The following is a 23,048-nucleotide window of genomic DNA, read 5'->3' as shown; positions in this document are numbered from 1 at the left end:
CTCTCACTCAGGGGACAGTTCCTGAAGGTAATGACTCTCAATTGGGGGACAGTTCTTCAAGGTGCAAAATCTCACTGATGGACAGTTCCTGAAGGTGCTGACTCTCACTGAATTTCAGATCCTGAAGGTGCTGACTCTCACTGGGGGACCATTCCTGAAGCTGCTGACACGCATTGGGGTCAGTTCCTGAAGTTGCTATCTCTCAACGTCGGATAGATATTGAATGTTCTGATGCTCACTGTGGACATTTCCTGAAGGTTCCGATGCTCATTAGGGGACAGTTCCTGAAGGTGCTGACTCTCACTGGGGGCAGTTCCTGAAGGTGCTGACTCTCATTGAGGGACAGTTCCTGAAAGTGCTAAGACCCATTTGGGGGCAGTTCCTGAAGGCACTGACTCTCACTGGGGCCTGTTGCTGAAGGTGCTGACACTCACAGGGGAACAGTTCCTGAAAGAGGGACTCTCATTCGGTGATAGTTCCTGATGGTGCTGAATCTCACTGGGGGACAGTTCCTGAAGGTGCTGAATCTCCCTGGGGGGTAGTTCCTGAATGTGCAGAATCTCACTGGGGGGACAGTTGATGTAGGTGCTAAATCTCACTGTGGGGCAGTTCCAGAAGGTGCTGACTATGACTGGGGGTCAGTTCCTGAAGGTGCTGACTCTCAATTGGGGACAGTTCCTGAACGTGCTGACTCTCACTGGGGGACAGTTCCTGAAGGTGCTGAATCTCACTGGGGGACAGTTCCTGAAGGTGCTGTCTCTCACTGGGGGACAGTTCCTGAAGGTGCTCTCACTGGGGGGAAGCACCTGAAGGTTCTGACTCTCACTGGCGGACAGTTCTTGAAGGTGCTGACTCTCATTGGTGGACAGTTGCTGAAGGGGCTGACACTCACTGGGAAAAATTCCAGAAGGTGCTGACTCTCAATATGGGGACAGTTCCTGAAGGTATTGACTCTCACGGGGGGACAGTTCCTGAAGGTTCTGACTCTTACTGGCGAACAGTTCTTAAAGTTGCTGACTCTCATTGGGGGACAGTTCCTGAAGGGGCTGACAATCACTGGGGAAAATTCCAGAAGGTGCTGACTCTCATTGGGGGGCAGTTCCTGAAGGTGCTAACACTCATTTGGGGCCAGTTCCTGAAGTTGCTGACACTCACTGGGGGACTGTTGCTGAAGGGGCTGACAATCACTGGGGAACAGTTCATGAAGGTGCTGACTCTCACTTGGGGGACAGTTCCTGAAGGTAATGAGTCTCATTTGCGGACAGTTCCTGAAGGTGCTAAATCTCACTGGCGGACAGTTCCTGAAGGTGCTGACACTCACTGGGGGACTGTTGCTGAAGGGCGTGACACTCACTGGGGAACAGTACCTGAAGGTGCTGACTCTCACTTGGGGGACAGTTCCTGAAGGTAATGAGTCTCATTTGCGGACAGTTCCTGAAGGTGCTAAATCTCACTGGCGGACAGTTCCTGAAGGTGCTGACACTCACTGGGGGACTGTTGCTGAAGGGCGTGACACTCACTGGGGAACAGTACCTGAAGGTGCTGACTCTCACTTGGGGGACAGTTCCTGAAGGTAATGAGTCTCATTTGCGGACAGTTCCTGAAGGTGCTAAATCTCACTGGTAGATAGTTCCTGAAAGTGCTGACACTCAATGGGTGATAGTTCCTGATGGTGCTGAATCTCACTTGGGGACAGTTCCTGAAGGTGCTGAATCTCACTGGGGGACAGTTGCTCAAGGTGCTGACTCTCACATGCGGACAGTTCCTGAAGGTGCTGACTCTCAATGGGGGACAGTTGTTGAAGGTGGCGACTCTTACTGGGGGACACTTATTGAAGGTGCCGACTCTCACTGGGGGGACAGTTGATGTAGGTCCTAACTCTCACTGTGGGGCAGTTCCTGAAGGTGCAGACTCTCACTGGGGGGACAGTTGATGTAGGTGCTGACTCTCACTGTGGGGCAGTTCCTGAAGGTGCTGACTCTCACTGGGGGACAGTTCCTGAAGGTGCTGACTCTCACTGGGGGACAGTTCCTCAAGGTGCTGACTCTCATTGGGGGACAGTTCCTGAAGGTGCTGACTCTCACTGGGGGACAGTTCCTGAAGTTGCTAAATCTCACTGGGGGACAGTTGCTGAAGGTGCTGAATCTCACTGGGGGACAGTTCCTCAAGGTGCTGACTGTCACTTGCGGACAGTTCTTGAAGGTGCTGACTCTCATTGGTGGACAGTTGCTGAAGGGGCTGACACTCACTGGGGAAAATTCCAGAAGGTGCTGACTCTCACTGTGGGGACAGTTCCTGAAGGTACTGACTCTCCCTGGGGGACAGTTCCTGAAGGTGCTGAATCTCACTGGGGGACAGTTCCTGAAGGTGCTGTCTCTCACTGGGGGACAGTTCCTGAAGATACTCTCACTGGGGGGAAGCTCCTGAATGTTCTGACTCTCACTGGCAGACAGTTCTTGAAGGTGCTGACTCTCATTGGTGGATAGTTCCTGAAGGGGCTGACAATCACTGGGGAAAATTCCAGAAGGTGCTGACTGTCACATGGGGGACAGTTCCTGAAGGTGCTGACTCTCATTGGCGGACAGTTCCTGAAGGTGCTGACTCTCACTCAGGGGACAGTTCCTGAAGGTAATGACTCTCAATTGGGGGACAGTTCTTCAAGGTGCAAAATCTCACTGATGGACAGTTCCTGAAGGTGCTGACTCTCACTGAATTTCAGATCCTGAAGGTGCTGACTCTCACTGGGGGACCATTCCTGAAGCTGCTGACACGCATTGGGGTCAGTTCCTGAAGTTGCTATCTCTCAACGTCGGATAGATATTGAATGTTCTGATGCTCACTGTGGACATTTCCTGAAGGTTCCGATGCTCATTAGGGGACAGTTCCTGAAAGTGCTGACTCTCACTGGGGGCAGTTCCTGAAGGTGCTGACTCTCATTGAGGGACAGTTCCTGAAAGTGCTAAGACCCATTTGGGGGCAGTTCCTGAAGGCGCTGACTCTCACTGGGGCCTGTTGCTGAAGGTGCTGACACTCACAGGGGAACAGTTCCTGAAAGAGGGACTCTCATTCGGTGATAGTTCCTGATGGTGCTGAATCTCACTGGGGGACAGTTCCTGAAGGTGCTGAATCTCACTGGGGGGTAGTTCCTGAATGTGCAGAATCTCACTGGGGGGACAGTTGATGTAGGTGCTAAATCTCACTGTGGGGCAGTTCCAGAAGGTGCTGACTATGACTGGGGGTCAGTTCCTGAAGGTGCTGACTCTCAATTGGGGACAGTTCCTGAACGTGCTGACTCTCACTGGGGGACAGTTCCTGAAGGTGCTGAATCTCACTGGGGGACAGTTCCTGAAGGTGCTGTCTCTCACTGGGGGACAGTTCCTGAAGGTGCTCTCACTGGGGGGAAGCTGCTGAATGTTCTGACCCTCACTGGCGGACAGTTCTTGAAGGTGCTGACTCTCATTGGTGGACAGTTCCTGAAGGGGCTGACACTCACTGGGGCAAATTCCAGAAGGTGCTGACTCTCACTGCAGAGACGGTTCCTGAAGGTGCTGACTCTCACCTGGGGGCAGTTCCTGAAGGTGCTGAATCTCACCTGGGGGCAGTTCCTGAAGGTGCTGACTCTCACTGGGGGGATAGTTACTGAAGTTGCTGAATCTCACTGGCGGAGAGATCCGGAAGGTGCTGACACTCATTCGGGAACAGTTCTTGAAGGTGCTGACTTTCACAAGGGGGACAGTTCCTGAAGGCGCTGACTCTCACTGGGGCCTGTTGCTGAAGGTGCTGACACTCACAGGGGAACAGTTCCTGAAAGAGGGACTCTCATTCGGTGATAGTTCCTGATGGTGCTGAATCTCACTGGGGGACAGTTCCTGAAGGTGCTGAATCTCACTGGGGGGTAGTTCCTGAAAATGCAGAATCTCACTGGGGGGACAGTTGATGTAGGTGCTAAATCTCACTGTGGGGCAGTTCCAGAAGGAGCTGACTATGACTGGGGGACAGTTCCTGAAGGTGCTGACTCTCAATCGGGGACAGTTCCTGAACGTGCTGACTCTCACTGGGGGACAGTTCCTGAAGGTGTTGTCTCTCACTGGGGGACAGTTCCTGAAGGTGCTCTCACTGGGGGGAAGCTGCTGAAGGTTCTGACTCTCACTGGCGGACAGTTCTTGAAGGTGCTGACTCTCATTGGTGGACAGTTCCTGAAGGTGCTGAATCTCACTGGGGGACAGTTCCTGAAGGTTTGCGACTCTCACTGGGGGCAGTTCCTGAAGGTTCCGACGCTCATTAGGGGACAGTTCCTCAAGCTACTGACTCACAATAGGGGGCAGTTCCTGAAGGTCCTGACTCTCAGTCTGGTCAGTTCGTGAATGTGCTGACTCTCACTGGTGACAGTTCCTGAAGTTGCTAACTTTCACTTGGAGACAGTTCCGCAATGTGCTGAATCTCACAGGGGGGCAGTTCATTAAGGTGCAGACTCTCACTGGCGGGACAGTTCATGTAGCTGCTGACTCTCACTGGGGGGCAGTTCCTGAAGGTGCTGACTCACAATGGGGGACTGTTCCTGAAGGTGCTGACTCTCACTGGGGGACAGTTACTGAAGGTGCTCACTCTCACTGGGGAGCAGTTCCTGAAGGTGCTGAATCTCAAGGAGGTACCGATGCTGAAGGTGCTGACTCTCACTCGGGGACAGATCCTGAAGGTGCTGAAAGTCACTGGTGGACAGTTCCTGAAAGTGCTGACTCTCACTGGGGGGCACATCCTGATGGTGCTGACTCTCACTGGGGGACAATTCCTGAAGGTGCTGACTCTCATTGGGGGACAGTTCTTAAAAGTGCTGACGCTCACTGGTGGCCAGTTCCTGTAGGTGCTGACTCTCACTGGGGGACAGTTCCTGAAGGTGACCATTCTCACTGGGGGACAGTTACTGAAGGTGCCGACGCTGATTGGGGGACAGTTCCTGAAGAGGCAGAATCTCACTGGGGGACAGTTCCTGAAGGTGCTGACGCTCACTGTTGTGGCCGTTCATGTAGGTGCTTATTCTCACTGGGGGGCAATTTCTGAAGGAGCAGTCTTTCAATGCGGGACAGTTCTAAAGGTGCTGACTCTCAATGGGGGACAGCTTTTGAAGGTGCTGACTAACACTGGGGGACAGTTCCTGAAGTTGCTGACTCTCACTGGAGGACAGTTCATGAAGGTAATGACTCTCACTGGGGGACAGTTCCTGAAGGTGCTAAATCTCACTGGCGGACAGTTCCTGAAGGTGCTGACTCTCATTGAGGTTCAGATCATAATGTTGCTGAGTCTCACTGGGGGTGACATTTCATGTAGATGCTGACTCTCACAGGGGGACAGTTACTGAAGGTGCTGAATCTCACTGGGGACAGTTCCTGAAGGTGATGAATCTCACTGGGGGACAGTTCATGAAGTTGCTGACTCTGATTGGGGGACAGTTCCTGAATGGGCTGGCACTCACTGGGGAAAATTCCTGAAGGTGCTGAATGTCACTGAGGGGACAGTTCCTGAAGTTGCTGACTCTCATTGGGGGAGAGTTCCTCAATGGGCTGACACCCTCTGGGGAAAATTCCTGAAGGTGCTGAATGTCACTGAGGGGACAGTTCCTGAAGTTACTGACTCTCACTTGATGACAGTTACTGAAGATACCGACTCTCACAGAGGGACAGTTCCTGAAGGTGCTGAGTCTCACTGGGGGATAGTTCCTGAAGGTGCTGACTCTCACTGGGGGACAATTCCTGAAGTGGCAGACTCTCACTGGGAGAAATTTCCTGAAGGTGCTGACACTCACTGGGGGCCAGTTCCTTTGGATGCTGACTCTCACTGAGGGACTTTTCCTGAACATGCTGTGTCTCACTGGGGGACAGTTACTGAAGGTGCTCTCACTGGGAGCCAATCCCTGAAGGTGCTGACTCTCACTGGGGGCAATTCCTGAAGATGCAGAATGTCACTGGCGGACAGTTCCTGAAGGTGATGACTCTCACTGGGGGACAGTTCCTGAAGGTGTTGACTCTCACTGGGGGACAGTTTTGAAGGTGCTAACACTCACTGGGGGACAGTTCCTGAAGGTAATGACTCTAACTGGGGGAAAGTACCTGAAGGTGCTGACTCTCACTGGGGGACCTTTCCTGAAGTTGCTGAAACTGATTGTGGTCAAATCCTGAAGGTGCTGGCTCTCAACGGAGGTAAAATATTGAATGTTCTGATGCTCACTGGGGGATAGTTCCTGCAGGTACTGACTCTCACTGGGGGACAGTTCCTGAAGGGTCTGACACTCACTCGGGAACAGTTCCTGATTGTACTGACACTCACTGGGGGACAGTTCCTGATGGTACTGACACTCACTGGGGGACAGTTCCTGAAGGTGCTGAATCTCACTGGAGGTTAGTTCCTGAAGATGCTGAATCTCACTGGGGGACAGTTCCTGAAGATGCAGAATCTCACTGGGGGACAGTTCCTGAAGGTGCTGCCTCTCACTGGGGGACAGTTCCTGAAGTTGCTGTCTCTCACTGGGGGACAGTTCCTGCAGGTGCTGACTATAACTGGGGGACAGTTACTGAAGATGCTGAATCTCAGTGAGGTTCCGATCGTATAGTTGCTAACTCTCATTGGGGGACAGTTCCTGAAGGTGCTGAATCTCACTGGGGGCAGTTGCTGAAGGTGCTGACTCTCACTAGGGGGCCGTTCCTGAAGGGGCTGACACTCACTGGAGGACAGATCCTGAAGGGGCAGACACTCACTGGGGAACATTTCCTGAATGTGCTGACTCTCACTTGGGGGACAGTTCCTGAAGGTAATGACTCTCACTGGTGGACAGTTCCTGAAGGTGCTAAATCTCTCTGACGGAAAGTTCCTGAACGTGCTGACTCTCACTGAGGTTCAGATCCTGAAGGTGCTGAGACTCACTGGGGGATAGTTCCTGAAGGTGCTGACTCTCCTTGGGGGACAATTCCTGAAGTTGCAGACTCTCACTGGGAGAAATTTCCTGAAGGTGCTGACACTCATTGGGGGCCAGTTCCTTTAGAAGCTGACTCTCACTGGGGGACTTTTCCTGAACGTGCTGTGTCTCACTGGGGGACAGTTACTGAAGGTGCTCTCACTGGGAGCCAATCCCTGAAGGTGCTGACTCTCACTGGGAGCAATTCCTGAAGATGCATAATGTCACTGACGGACAGTTCCTGAAGGTGATGACTCTCATTGGGGGACAGTTCCTGAAGCTGTTGACTCTCACTGGGGAACAGTTCTTGAAGTTGCTAACTCTCACTGGGGGACAGTTCCTTAAGGTGCTAGATCTCACTGGCGGACAGTTCCTGAATGTGCTGACTCTCACTGAGGTTCAGATCCTGATGTTTCTGACTCTCACTGGGGGACAGTTCCTGAAGGGGCTGAGTCTCACTGGGGGATAGTTCCTGAAGGTGCTGACTCTCACTGGGGGACAATTCCTGAAGTGGCAGACTCTCACTGGGAGAAATTTCCTGAAGGTGCTGACACTCACTGGGGGCCAGTTCCTTTGGATGCTGACTCTCACTGAGGGACTTTTCCTGAACATGCTGTGTCTCACTGGGGGACAGTTACTGAAGGTGCTCTCACTGGGAGCCAATCCCTGAAGGTGCTGACTCTCACTGGGGGCAATTCCTGAAGATGCAGAATGTCACTGGCGGACAGTTCCTGAAGGTGATGACTCTCACTGGGGGACAGTTCCTGAAGGTGTTGACTCTCACTGGGGGACAGTTTTGAAGGTGCTAACACTCACTGGGGGACAGTTCCTGAAGGTAATGACTCTAACTGGGGGAAAGTACCTGAAGGTGCTGACTCTCACTGGGGGACCTTTCCTGAAGTTGCTGAAACTGATTGTGGTCAAATCCTGAAGGTGCTGGCTCTCAACGGAGGTAAAATATTGAATGTTCTGATGCTCACTGGGGGATAGTTCCTGCAGGTACTGACTCTCACTGGGGGACAGTTCCTGAAGGGTCTGACACTCACTCGGGAACAGTTCCTGATTGTACTGACACTCACTGGGGGACAGTTCCTGATGGTACTGACACTCACTGGGGGACAGTTCCTGAAGGTGCTGAATCTCACTGGAGGTTAGTTCCTGAAGATGCTGAATCTCACTGGGGGACAGTTCCTGAAGATGCTGCCTCTCACTGGGGGACAGTTCCTGAAGTTGCTGTCTCTCACTGGGGGACAGTTCCTGCAGGTGCTGACTATAACTGGGGGACAGTTACTGAAGATGCTGAATCTCAGTGAGGTTCCGATCGTATAGTTGCTAACTCTCATTGGGGGACAGTTCCTGAAGGTGCTGAATCTCACTGGGGGCAGTTGCTGAAGGTGCTGACTCTCACTAGGGGGCCGTTCCTGAAGGGGCTGACACTCACTGGAGGACAGATCCTGAAGGGGCAGACACTCACTGGGGAACATTTCCTGAATGTGCTGACTCTCACTTGGGGGACAGTTCCTGAAGGTAATGACTCTCACTGGTGGACAGTTCCTGAAGGTGCTAAATCTCTCTGACGGAAAGTTCCTGAACGTGCTGACTCTCACTGAGGTTCAGATCCTGAAGGTGCTGAGACTCACTGGGGGATAGTTCCTGAAGGTGCTGACTCTCCTTGGGGGACAATTCCTGAAGTTGCAGACTCTCACTGGGAGAAATTTCCTGAAGGTGCTGACACTCATTGGGGGCCAGTTCCTTTAGAAGCTGACTCTCACTGGGGGACTTTTCCTGAACGTGCTGTGTCTCACTGGGGGACAGTTACTGAAGGTGCTCTCACTGGGAGCCAATCCCTGAAGGTGCTGACTCTCACTGGGAGCAATTCCTGAAGATGCATAATGTCACTGACGGACAGTTCCTGAAGGTGATGACTCTCATTGGGGGACAGTTCCTGAAGCTGTTGACTCTCACTGGGGAACAGTTCTTGAAGTTGCTAACTCTCACTGGGGGACAGTTCCTTAAGGTGCTAGATCTCACTGGCGGACAGTTCCTGAATGTGCTGACTCTCACTGAGGTTCAGATCCTGATGTTTCTGACTCTCACTGGGGGACAGTTCCTGAAGGGGCTGAGTCTCACTGGGGGATAGTTCCTGAAGGTGCTGACTCTCACTGGGGGACAATTCCTGAAGTGGCAGACTCTCACTGGGAGAAATTTCCTGAAGGTGCTGACACTCACTGGGGGCCAGTTCCTTTGGATGCTGACTCTCACTGAGGGACTTTTCCTGAACATGCTGTGTCTCACTGGGGGACAGTTACTGAAGGTGCTCTCACTGGGAGCCAATCCCTGAAGGTGCTGACTCTCACTGGGGGCAATTCCTGAAGATGCAGAATGTCACTGGCGGACAGTTCCTGAAGGTGATGACTCTCACTGGGGGACAGTTCCTGAAGGTGTTGACTCTCACTGGGGGACAGTTTTGAAGGTGCTAACACTCACTGGGGGACAGTTCCTGAAGGTAATGACTCTAACTGGGGGAAAGTACCTGAAGGTGCTGACTCTCACTGGGGGACCTTTCCTGAAGTTGCTGAAACTGATTGTGGTCAAATCCTGAAGGTGCTGGCTCTCAACGGAGGTAAAATATTGAATGTTCTGATGCTCACTGGGGGATAGTTCCTGCAGGTACTGACTCTCACTGGGGGACAGTTCCTGAAGGGTCTGACACTCACTCGGGAACAGTTCCTGATTGTACTGACACTCACTGGGGGACAGTTCCTGATGGTACTGACACTCACTGGGGGACAGTTCCTGAAGGTGCTGAATCTCACTGGAGGTTAGTTCCTGAAGATGCTGAATCTCACTGGGGGACAGTTCCTGAAGATGCTGCCTCTCACTGGGGGACAGTTCCTGAAGTTGCTGTCTCTCACTGGGGGACAGTTCCTGCAGGTGCTGACTATAACTGGGGGACAGTTACTGAAGATGCTGAATCTCAGTGAGGTTCCGATCGTATAGTTGCTAACTCTCATTGGGGGACAGTTCCTGAAGGTGCTGAATCTCACTGGGGGCAGTTGCTGAAGGTGCTGACTCTCACTAGGGGGCCGTTCCTGAAGGGGCTGACACTCACTGGAGGACAGATCCTGAAGGGGCAGACACTCACTGGGGAACATTTCCTGAATGTGCTGACTCTCACTTGGGGGACAGTTCCTGAAGGTAATGACTCTCACTGGTGGACAGTTCCTGAAGGTGCTAAATCTCTCTGACGGAAAGTTCCTGAACGTGCTGACTCTCACTGAGGTTCAGATCCTGAAGGTGCTGAGACTCACTGGGGGATAGTTCCTGAAGGTGCTGACTCTCCTTGGGGGACAATTCCTGAAGTTGCAGACTCTCACTGGGAGAAATTTCCTGAAGGTGCTGACACTCATTGGGGGCCAGTTCCTTTAGAAGCTGACTCTCACTGGGGGACTTTTCCTGAACGTGCTGTGTCTCACTGGGGGACAGTTACTGAAGGTGCTCTCACTGGGAGCCAATCCCTGAAGGTGCTGACTCTCACTGGGAGCAATTCCTGAAGATGCATAATGTCACTGACGGACAGTTCCTGAAGGTGATGACTCTCATTGGGGGACAGTTCCTGAAGCTGTTGACTCTCACTGGGGAACAGTTCTTGAAGTTGCTAACTCTCACTGGGGGACAGTTCCTTAAGGTGCTAGATCTCACTGGCGGACAGTTCCTGAATGTGCTGACTCTCACTGAGGTTCAGATCCTGATGTTTCTGACTCTCACTGGGGGACAGTTCCTGAAGGGGCTGGCGCTCACTGAGGTTCAGATCCTGAATGTGCTGACACTCATTCGGGAAAAGTTCATGACTGTAATGACTCTCACTGGGGAACAGTTCCTGAATGTGCTGACTCTCACTGGGGGTCTGTTCCTGCAGGTGCTGACTCTCACTGGGCCACAGTTCCTGAAGGTGCTGACTCTCACTGGGGACAGTTCCTGAAGGTGCTGTCTATCACGGGGGACAGTTACTGATGGTGCTAACTCTCACTGGGGAGCAGTTCCTGAAGGTGCTGAATCTCACTGAGGTTCTGATCCTGAAGAAGCTGAATCTCATTGGTGGACAGTTCATGAAAGTGCTGACTCCCACTGGGGTCAGTTGCTGAAGGTGCTGACTCTCACTGAGGACAGTTCCTGAAGGTGCTGAATCTCACGGGCGGACAGTTCCTGAAGGTGCTGACTCTCAATGGGGGACAGTTCCTGAAGGTGCTGACTCTCACTGGGGGGCTGTGCCTGAAGGTGCTGACTCTCACTGGAGGACAGATCCTGAAGGGGCTGACACTCACTGGGGAACAATTCCTGAAGGTACTGACTCTCACTCGGGGGACAGTTCCTGAAGGTAATGACTCTCACTGGTGGACAGTTCCTGAAGGTGCTAACTCTCACTTTGGGGGCAGTTCCCGAAGGTGCTGACTCTCACTGGGGGACAGTTCATGAAGGTAATGACTCTCACTGTGGGACAGTTCCTTAAGGTGCTAAATCTCACTGGCGGACAGTTCCTGAAGGTGATGACTCTCACTGAGGTTCAGATCATGATGTTGCTGAGTCTCACTGGGGGTGACATTTCATGTAGCTGCTGAGTCTTACGGGGGGAGAGTTCCTGAAGGTGCTGAATTTCACTGGTGACAGGTCCTGAAGGTGCTGGATCTCACTGGGGGACAGTTCCTGAAGATGCTGACTCTCACTGGGGGACAGTTCCTGAAGGTGCTGAATCTCAATGGCGGACTGTTCCTGACGGTGCTAAATCTTGTTTGGGCCAGTTCCTGAAGGTGCTGACTCTCACTGGGGGACAGTTCCTGAAGTTGATAACTCTCACTGGGGGGCAGTTCCTGATGTAATGACTTTCACTGGGGGACAGTTCCTGAAGGTGCTGACTCTCACTGGGGGACAGTTCCTGAAGTTGATAACTCTCACTGGGGGGCAGTTCCTGATGTAATGACTTTCACTGGGGGACAGTTCCTGAAGGTAAAGACTTTCACTGGCGGACAGTTCCTGAAGGTGATGACTCTTACTGAGGTTCAGATCCTGAAGGTGCTGACTCTCAATGGGGTCAGTCCCTGAAGTTGCTCTCACTGGGGGGCAATTGCTGAAGGTGCTGACTCTCACAGGGTCAGTTCCTGAAGGTGCTAAATCTCACTGACAGATAGTTCCTGAACGTGCTGACTCTCACTGAGTTTCGGATCCTGAAGGTGCTGACTCTCACTGGGGGACCGTTCCTGAAGGTGCTGAAACTCATTGGGGTCAAGTCCTGAAGTTGCTGGCTCTCAACAGCGGTAAAATATTGAATGTTCTGATGCTCACTGGGGGACAGTTCCTGCAGGTGCTGACTCCCACTGGGGGACAGTTCCTGAAGGTGCTGACTTCCAGTGGGGGACAGTTCCTGAAGGTTCCGACGCTCATTAGGGGACAGTTACTCAAGCTGCTGACTCACAATGGGGGAGAGTTCTTGAACGGTCTGACACTCACTCAGGAACAGTTCCTGATGGTACTGACACTCACTGGGGGACAGTTACTGAAGCTGCTGAATCTCACTGGGGGACAGTTCCTGAGGGTGCAGACAGTCACTGGGGGCGCAGTTCATGTCGGTGCTGAGTCTCACTGGCGGGCCATTCCTGAAGGTGCTCACTCTCAATGGCGGACAGTTCCTGAAGGTGCTGACTCTCACTGGGGCACAGTTCCTGCAGGTGCTGACTCTCACTGGGGGACAGTTCCTGAATCTGCTGGAGCTCACTGGCGGACAATTCCTGAAAGTGCTGACGCTCACTGGGGGACAGTTCCTGATTGTGCTGAATCTCACTGGTGGACAGTTCCTGAAGGTGCTGACTCTCATTGGTGGATAGTTCCTGAAGGTGCTGAATCTCATTTGGGAACAGTTCCTAAAGGTAATGATTCTCATTGTGGGAAAGTTCCTGAAGGTGCTAAATCTCACTGGGGGACAGTTACTGAAGGTGCTGACTCTCAATGGGCGGCAGTTCCTGAAGGTGCTGACTCTCACTGGGGGGCCAGTTAATGAAGGTGCTGACTCTCACTGTGGGGCAGTTCCTGAAGTAATGACTTTCACTGGGGGACAGTTCCTGAAGGTAATGACTTTCAATGGGGGACAGTTCCTGAATGTGCTAAATCTCACTGGTGTACAGTTCCCGAAGGTGCTGACTCTCACCAGCAGACAGTTACTGAAGGTGCTGAGTTTCACTGGGTGACAGTTCATGAAGGTGCTAACTCTCACTGGAGACAGTTCCTGAAGGTGCTGAATCTCACTGGGTAGAGTTCCTGAATGTGCTGACTATCACAGGGGGACAGTTACTGAAGCTGCTGACTCTCACTGGGGGACAGTTACTGATGGTGCTCACTCTCACTGGGGAACAGGTCCTGAAGTTGCTGCATCGCATTTGCGGACAGTTCCTGAAAGTGCTGACACCCACTGGGGTCAGTTCCTGAATGTGCTGACTCTCACTGTGGGACAGTTCTTGACGGTGCTCTCACTGGGGGCAGTTGCTGAAGGTGCTGAATCTCACGGGCAGACAATTCCTGAAGGTGCTGACTCTCACTGGGGAACAATTCCTGAAGGTGTTGAATCTCACTGGGGAGCAGTGCCTGAAGGTCCTCTAACAGGGGGTCAATTCCTGAAGGTACTTACTCTCACTGGGTAACAATTCCTGAAGGTACTGACTCTCACTCGGGGGAAAGTTCCTGAAGGCAATGACTCTCACTGGTGGACAGTTCCTGAAGGTGCTAAATCTCACTGACGGACAGTTCCTGAATGTGCTGACTCTCACTGAGGGTCAGATCCTGAAGGTGCTGACTCTCACTGGGGTCCGTTCCTGAAGGTGCTGACACTCATTGGGGTCACGTCCTGAAGTTGCTGGCTCTCAACGGCGGTAAAATATTGAATGTTCTGATGCATACTGGGGGGCAGTTCCTGAAGGTGCTGAATCTCACTGGGGACAGTTCCTGAAGGTGATGAATCTCACTGAGGGACAGTTCATGAAGTTGCTGACTCTCATTGGGGGACAGTTCCTGAATGGGCTGACACTCACTGGGGAAAATTCCTGAAGGTGCTGAATGTCACTGAGGGGACAGTTCCTGAAGTTACTGACTCTCACTTGATGACAGTTACTGAAGATACCGACTCTCACAGAGGGACAGTTCCTGAAGGTGCTGAGTCTCACTGGGGGATAGTTCCTGAAGGTGCTGACTCTCCTTGGGGGACAATTCCTGAAGTGGCAGACTCTTACTGGGAGAAATTTCCTGAAGGTGCTGACACTCACTGGGGGCCAGTTCCTTTGGATGCTGACTCTCACTGAGGGACTTTTCCTGAACGTGCTGTGTCTCACTGGGGGACAGTTACTGAAGGTGCTCTCACTGGGAGCCAATCCCTGAAGGTGCTGACTCTCACTGGGGGCAATTCCTGAAGATGCAGAATGTCACTGGTGGACAGTTCCTGAAGGTGATGACTCTCATTGGGGGACAGTTCCTGAAGGTGTTGACTCTCACTGGGGGACAGTTTTGAAGGTGCTAACACTCACTGGGGGACAGTTTTGAAGATGTTAACTCTCACCGGGGGACAGTTCCTTAAGGTAATAACTCTAACTGGGGGAAAGTTCCTGAAGGTGGTGGATCTCACTGGCGGTCAGTTCCTGAGCGTGCTGACTCTCACTGATGTTCAGATCCTGAAGGTGCTGACTCTCACTGGGGGACCTTTCCTGAAGTTGCTGGAACTGATTGGGGTCAAATCCTGAAGGTGCTGGCTCTCAACGGAGGTAAAATATTGAATGTTCTGATGCTTACTGGGGGATAGTTCCTGCAGGTGCTGACTCTCATTGGGGGACAGTTCCTGAAGGTGCTGACCCTCATTGGGGGACAGTTCCTGAAGGGTCTGACACTCACTCGGGAACAGTTCCTGATTGTACTGACACTCACTGGGGGACAGTTCCTGATGGTACTGACACTCACTGGGGGACAGTTCCTGAAGGTGCTGAATCTCACTGGAGGTTAGTTCCTGAAGATGCTGAATCTCACTGGGGGACAGTTCCTGAAGGTGCTGCCTCTCACTGGGGGACAGTTCCTGAAGTTGCTGTCTCTCACTGGGGGACAGTTCCTTCAGGTGCTGACTATAACTGGGGGACAGTTACTGAAGGTACTAAATCTCAGTGAGGTTCTGATCCTGAAGTTGATAACTCTCATTGGGGGACAGTTACTGAAGGTGCTGACTCTCACTGGGGGACAGTTCCTAAAGGTGCTGAATCTCATGGGCAGCCAGTTCCTGAAGGTGCTGACTCTCATTGGGGGCCTGTGCCTGAAGGTGCTGACACTCACTGGAGGACAGATCCTGAAGGGGCTGACACTCACAGGGGAACAATTCCTGAATGTGCTGACTCTCACTTGGGGGACAGTTCCTGAAGGTAATGACTCTCACTGGTGGACAGTTCCTGAAGGTGCTACATCTCACTGACGGAAAGTTCCTGAACGTGCTGACTCTCACTGAGGTTCAGATCCTGAAGGTGCTGACTCTCACTGGGGGACAGTTCCTGAAGGTGCTGACTCTCACTGGGGGCCAGTTCCTTTAGAAGCTGACTCTCACTGGGGGACTTTTCCTGAACGTGCTGTGTCTCACTGGGGGACAATTACTGAAGGTGCTCTCACTGGGAGCCAATCCCTGAAGGTGCTGACTCTCACTGGGAGCAATTCCTGAAGATGCATAATGTCACTGACGGACAGTTCCTGAAGGTGATGACTCTCATTGGGGGACAGTTCCTGAATGTGGTGACTCTCACTGGGGACAGTTCCTGAAGGTGCTGTCTATCACGGGGGACAGTTACTGATGGTGCTAACTCTCACTGGGGAGCAGTTCCTGAAGGTGCTGAATCTCACTGAGGTTCTGATCCTGAAGGTGCTGAATCTCACTGGGGTACAGTTCCTGAAGATTCTGAATCTCATTGGCGGATAGTTCATGAAAGTGCTGACTCCCACTGGGGTCAGTTGCTGAAGGTGCTGACTCTCACTGGGGTACAGTTCCTGAAGATTCTGAATCTCATTGGCGGATAGTTCATGAAAGTGCTGACTCCCACTGGGGTCAGTTGCTGAAGGTGCTGACTCTCACTGGGGACAGTTCCTGAAGGTGCTGAATCTCACGTGCGGACAGTTCCTGAAGGTGCTGACTCTCACTGGGGGGCAGTTCCTGAAGGTGCTGACTCTCACTGGAGGACAGATCCTGAAGGGGCTGACACTCACTGGGGAACATTTCCTGAAGGTACTGACTCTCACTCGGGGGACAGTTCCTGAAGGTAATGACTCTCACTGTGGGACAGTTCCTGACGGTGCTAAATCTCACAGGCGGACAGTTCCTGAAGGTGATGACTCTCACTGAGGTTCAGATCATGATGTTGCTGAGTCTCACTGGGGGTGACATTTCATGTAGCTGCTGAGTCTTACAGGGGGGAGAGTTCCTGAAGGTGCTGAATTTCACTGGGAACAGTTCCTGAAGGTGCTGGATCTCACTGGGGGACAGTTCCTGAAGATGCTGACTCTCACTGGGGGACAGTTCCTGAATGGGCTGACACTCTCTGTTGAAAATTCCTGAAGGTGCTGAATGTCACTGAGGGGACAGTTCCTGAAGTTACTGACTCTCACTTGATGTCAGTTCCTGAAGGTACCGACTCTCACAGAGGGACAGTTCCTGAAGGTGCTGAGTCTCACTGGGGGATAGTTCCTGAAGGTGCTGACTCTCATTGGGGGACAGTTCCTGAAGGTGTTGACTCTCACTGGGGAACAGTTCTTGAAGTTGCTAACTCTCAATGGGGGACCGTCCCTGAATGTGCTGACTCTCACTGAGGTTCAGATCCTGATGTTTCTGACTCTCACTGGGGGACAGTTCCTGAAGGGGCTGGCGCTTGTTGAGGATCAGATCCTGAATGTGCTGACACTCATTCGGGAAAAGTTCATGACTGTACTGTCTCTCACTGGGGAACAGTTACTGAAGGTGCTGACTCTCACTGGGGACAGTTCCTGAAGGTGCTGAATCTCACTGGGGACAGTTCCTGAAGGTGATGAATCTCACTGGGGGACAGTTCATGAAGTTGCTGACTCTGATTGGGGGACAGTTCCTGAATGGGCTGACACTCACTGGGGAAAATTCCTGAAGGTGCTGAATGTCACTGAGGGGACAGTTCCTGAAGTTACTGACTCTCACTTGATGACAGTTACTGAAGATACCGACTCTCACAGAGGGACAGTTCCTGAAGGTGCTGAGTCTCTCTGGGGGATAGTTCCTGAAGGTGCTGGCTCTCACTGGGGGACAATTCCTGAAGTGGCAGACTCTTATTGGGAGAAATTTCCTTAAGGTGCTGACACTTACTGGGGGCCAGTTCCTTTGGATGCTGACTCTCACTGAGGGACTTTTCCTGAACGTGCTGTGTCTCACTGGGGGACAGTTACTGAAGGTGCTCTCACTGGGAGCCAATCCCTGAAGGTGCTGACTCTCACTGGGGGCAATTCCTGAAGATGCAGAATGTCACTGGCGGACAGTTCCTGAAGGTGATGACTCTCATTGGGGGACAGTTCCTGAAGGTGTTGACTCTCACTGGGGGACAGTTTTGAAGGTGCTAACTCTCACTGGGGGACAGTTCCTTAAGGTAATGACTCTAACTGGGAGAAAGTTCCTGAAGGTGGTAGATCTCACTGGCGGACAGTTCCTGAACGTGCTGGCTCTCACTGAGGTTCAGATCATGAAGGTGCTGACTCTCACTGGGGGACCTTTCCTGAAGTTGCTGAAACTGATTGGGGTCAAATCCTGAAGGTGCTGGCTCTCAACGGAGGTAAAATATTGAATGTTCTGATGCTCACTGGGGGATAGTTCCTGCAGGTGCTGACTCTCATTGGGGGACAGTTCCTGAAGGTGCTGACCCTCATTGGGGGACAGTTCCTGAAGGGTCTGACACTCACTCGGGAACAGTTCCTGATTGTACTGACACTCACTGGGGGGCAGTGCCTGAAGGTGCTGACTCTCGCTGGAGGACAGATCCTGAAGGGGCTAACACTCACTGGGGAACAATTCCTGAAGGTAATGACTCTCACTGGTTGACAGTTCCTGAAGGTGCTAAATCTCACTGATGGACAGTTCCTGAACGTGCTGACTCTCACTGAGGTTCAGATCCTGAAGGTGCTGACTCTCACTGGGGGGCAGTGCCTGAAGGTGCTGACTCTCGCTGGAGGACAGATCCTGAAGGGGCTGACACTCACTGGGGAACAATTCCTGAAGGTACTGACTCTCACTCGGGGGACAGTTCCTGAAGGTAATGACTCTCACTGGTTGACAGTTCCTGAAGGTGCTAAATCTCACTGATGGACAGTTCCTGAACGTGCTGACTCTCACTGAGGTTCAGATCCTGAAGGTGCTGACTCTCACTGGGGCACCGTTCCTGAAGGTGCTGAAATTGATTGGGTTAAGTCCTGAAGATGCTGGCTCTCAACGGCGTTAAAATATTGAATGTTCTGATGCTCTCTGGAGGATAGTTCCTGATTGTGCTGACTCCCACTGGGGGACAGTTCCTGAAGTTTCCGATGCTCATTAGGGGACAGTTACTCAAGGTGCTGATTCAAAACGGGGGAAAGTTCTTCAAGTGTCTGACACTCACTCAGGAACAGTTCCTGATGGTACTGACAATCACTGGGGAACAGTTCCTGAAGTTGCTTACTCTCACTGGGGGACAGTTCCTGAAGGTGCTGAATCTCACTGGGGGCCAGTTCCTGAGCGTGCAGACACTCACTGGGGGCACAGTTCATGTAGGTGCTGAGTCTCACTGGGGGGCCATTCCTGAAGGTGCTCACTCTCACTGGGGGACAGTTCCTGCCAGAGCTGACTCTCACTGGGGGACAGTTCCTGAAGTTGCTGGATCTCACTGGCGGACAGTTCCTGAAAGTGCTGACGCTCACTGGGGGACAGTTCCTGAAGGTGCTGACTCTCACTGACAGACAGTTCTTGAAGGTGCTAAATCTCACTGGAGGACAGTTCCTGAAGTTGCCGACTGTCACTGGGGGACAGTTCCTGAATGTGCTGAATCTCACTGGTGGACAGTTCCTGAAGGTGCTGGATCTCACTGGGGGATAGTTCATGAAGATGCTGACTCTCATTGGGGGACAGTTCCTGAATGGGCTGACACTCACTGGGGAAAATTACTGAAGGTGCTGAATGTCACTGAGGGGACAGTTCCTGAAGTTACTGACTCTCACTTGATGACAGTTACTAAAGGTACCGACTCTCACAGAGGGACAGTTCCTGTAGGTGCTGAGTCTCACTGGGGGATAGTTCCTGAAGGTGCTGACTCTCACTGGGGGACAATTCCTGAAGTTGCAGACTCTCACTGGGAGAAATTTCCTGAAGGTGCTGACACTCACTGGGGGCCAGTTCCTTTAGCAGCTGATTATCACTGGGTGACTTTTCCTGAAGGTGTTGACTCTCACCAGCGGACAGTTACTGAAGGTGCTGAGTCTCACAGGGGTGACAGTTCATGAGGGTGCTAACTCTCACTGCAGAGAGTTCCTGAAGGTGTTGGATCTCACTGAGGGACAGTTCCTGAAGGTGTAGGCTCTGACTGGGGTGCCAATTCATGTAGGTGCTGAATCTCACTGGGTACAGTTCCTGAAGGTGCTGATTATCACAGGGGGACAGTTACTGAACCTGCTGAATCTCACTGGGGGACGGTTACTGATGGTGCTCATTCTCACTGGGGGACAGTTCCTGAAGTTGCTGAATCTCATTTGCGGACAGTTGCTGAAAGTGCTGACACTCACTGGGGTCAGTTCCTGAATGTGCTGGCTCTCACTGGGGGGCAGTGCCTGAAGGTGCTGACGCTCATTTGGGGACAGTTTCTGAAGAAGCTAAATCTCACTGGGGAACAATTCCTGCAGGTGCTGACTCTCACTCGGGGGAGAGTTCCTGAATGTAATGACGCTCACTGATGGTCAATTCCTGAAGGTGCTAAATCTCACTGATGGACAGTTCCTGAAGGTGCTGACTCTCACTGAGGTTCAGATCCTGAAGGTGTTTACTCTCATTGGGGGACCGCTCCTGAAGGTGCTGACACTCATTGGGGTCAAGTACTGAAGTTGCTGGCTCTCAACGGCGGTAAAATATTGAATGTTCTGATGCTCACTGGGGGACAGTTCCTGCAGGTGCTGACTCTCACTGGGTGGCAGTGCCTGAAGGTGCTGACTCTCATTTGGGGACAGTTTCTGAAGTAGTTAATATCACTGGGGAACAATTCATGAAGGTGCTGACTCTCACTCGGGGTACAGTTCCTGAAGGAAATGACGCTCACTGATGGAAAGTTACTGAAGGTGCTAAATTTCACTGACAGACATTTCCTGAATGTGCTGAATCTCACTGGGGGGCAGTGCCTAAAGGTGCTGACGCTCATTTGGGGACAGATTCTGAAGAAGCTAAATCTCACTGGGGAACAATTCCTGCAGGTGCTGACTCTCACTCAGGGGACAGTTCCTGAATGTATTGACGCTCACTGACGGACAGTTCCTGAAGGTGCTAAATCTCACTGACGGACAGTTCCTGAAGGTGCTGACTCTCACTGAGGTTCAGATCCTTAAGGTGCTTACTCTCACTGGGGGACCGTTCCTGAAGGTGCTGACACTCATTGGGGTCAAGTACTGAAGTTGCTGGCTCTCAACGGCGGTAAAATATTGAATGTTCTGATGCTCACTGGGGGACAGTTCCTGAAGGTGCTAAATCTCACTGGAGGACAGTTCCTGAAGGTGCTAAATCTCACTGGAGGACAGTTCCTGAAGGTGCTAAATCTCACTGGAGGACAGTTCCTGAAGGTGCTGACTCACACTGGGGGACAGTTCCTGAAGGTGCAGACACTCACTGGGGGCACAGTTCATGTAGGTGCTGAGTCTCACTGGGGGACAGTTCCTGAAGGTGCTGACTCTCACTGGGGGACAGTTCCTGAAGCTGCTGGATTACACTGGCGGACAGTTCCTGAAAGTGCTGACGCTCACTGGGGGACAGTTCCTGAAGGTGCTGACTCTCACTGGGGGACAGTTCCTGAAGGTGCTAACTCTCACTGGGGGGGCAATTTCTGAAGGCGCTGAATCTCATTGGGGAACAGTTCCTGAATGTAATGAATCTCACTGCGGGAAAGTTCCTAAAGGTGCTAAAGCTCACTGGCGGACAGTTCCTGAAGGTGCTGACTCTCACTGGGGGGCAGTTCCTGAAGTAATGACTTTCACTGGGGGACAGTTCCTGAAATTAATGACTTTCACTGGGGGACAGTTCCTGAAGGTGCTAAATCTCACTGGCGGACAGTTCCTGAAGGTGCTGACTCTCACCAGCGGACAGTTACTGAAGGTGCTGAGTCTCACTGGGGTGACAGTTCATGAGGGTGCTAACTCTCACTGGAGAGAGTTCCTGAAGGTGCTGACTCTCACTGTTAGACAGTTCCTGAAGGTGCTCTCACTGGGGGCAGTTCCTGAAGGTGCTGACTCTCATTGGGGGACAGTTCCTGAAGGTGCTGACTCTCACTGGGGGGCAGTGCCTGAAGGTGCTGACTCTCATTTGGGGACAGTTTCTGAAGTAGTTAATCTCACTGGGGAACAATTCATGAAGGTGCTGACTCTCACTCGGGGTACAGTTCCTGAAGGTAATGACACTCACTGATGGAAAGTTACTGAGTTGCTAAATTTCACTGACAGACATTTCCTGAATGTGCTGAATCTCACTGGGGGGCAGTGCCTAAAGGTGCTGACGCTCATTTGGGGACAGATTCTGAAGAAGCTAAATCTCACTGGGGAACAATTCCTGCAGGTGCTGACTCTCACTCGGGGGACAGTTCCTGAATGTAATGACGCTCACTGACGGACAGTTCCTGAAGGTACTGACTCTCACTGAGGTTCAGATCCTGAAGGTGCTTACTCTCACTGGGGGACCGTTCCTGAAGGTGCTGACACTCATTGGGGTCAAGTACTGAAGTTGCTGGCTCTCAACGGCGGTAAAATATTGAATGTTCTGATGCTCACTGGGGGACAGTTCCTGAAGGTGCTAAATCTCACTGGAGGACAGTTCCTGAAGGTGCTAACTCTCACTGGGGGACAGTTCCTGTAGGAGCTGACTCTCACTGGGGGACAGTTCCTGAAGCTGCTGGATTACACTGGCGGACAGTTCCTGAAAGTGCTGACGCTCACTGGGGGACAGTTCCTGAAGGTGCTGAATCTCATTGAGGGATAGTTCCTGAAGGTGCTGACTCTCACTGGGGGACAGTTCCTGAAGGTGCTGAATCTCACTGGTGGACAGTACCTGAAGGCGCTGACTCTCACTGGGGGACAGTTCCTGAAGGTGCTAACTCTCACTGGGGGGGGCAATTTCTGAAGGTGCTGAATCTCATTGGGGAACAGTTCCTGAATGTAATGAATCTCACTTTGGGAAGTTCCTGAAGGTGCTAAATCTCACTGGCAGACAGTTCCTGAAGGTGCTGACTCTCACCAGCGGACAGTTACTGAAGGTGTTGAGTCTCACTGGGGTGACAGTTCATGAGGGTGCTAACTCTCACTGGAGAGAGTTCCTGAAGGTGCTGACTCTCACTGTTAGACAGTTCCTGAAGGTGCTCTTACTGGGGGCAGTTGCTGAAGGTGCTGAATCTCACGGGCAGACAGTTCCTGAAGGTGCTGACTCTCATTGGGGGACAGTTCCTGAAGGTGCTGACTCTCACTGCGGGGCAGTGCCTGAAGGTGCTGACTCTCATTTGGGGACAGTTTCTGAAGTAGCTAAATCTCACTGGGGAACAATTCCTGAAGGTGCTGACTCTCACTCGGGGGACATTCCTGAAGGTAATGACGCTCACTGATGGACAGTTCCTGAAGGTGCTAAATTTCACTGACAGACATTTCCTGAAGGTGCTGACTCTCACTGAGGTTCAGATCCTGAAGGTGCTGACTCTCACTGGGGGACCATTCCTGAAGGTGCTGACACTCATTGGGGTCAAGTCCTGCAGTTGCTGGCTCTCAACGGCGGTAAAATATTGAATGTTCTGATGCTCACTGGGGGACAGTTCCTGTA

The sequence above is a fragment of the Carcharodon carcharias genome, chromosome 2, assembly GCF_017639515.1.
Source record: "Carcharodon carcharias isolate sCarCar2 chromosome 2, sCarCar2.pri, whole genome shotgun sequence".
In the NCBI taxonomy this organism is placed as follows: Eukaryota; Metazoa; Chordata; class Chondrichthyes; order Lamniformes; family Lamnidae; genus Carcharodon; species Carcharodon carcharias.
The sequence above is the reverse complement of the archived record's forward strand: the minus strand, read 5'-3'. Positions refer to the sequence as shown.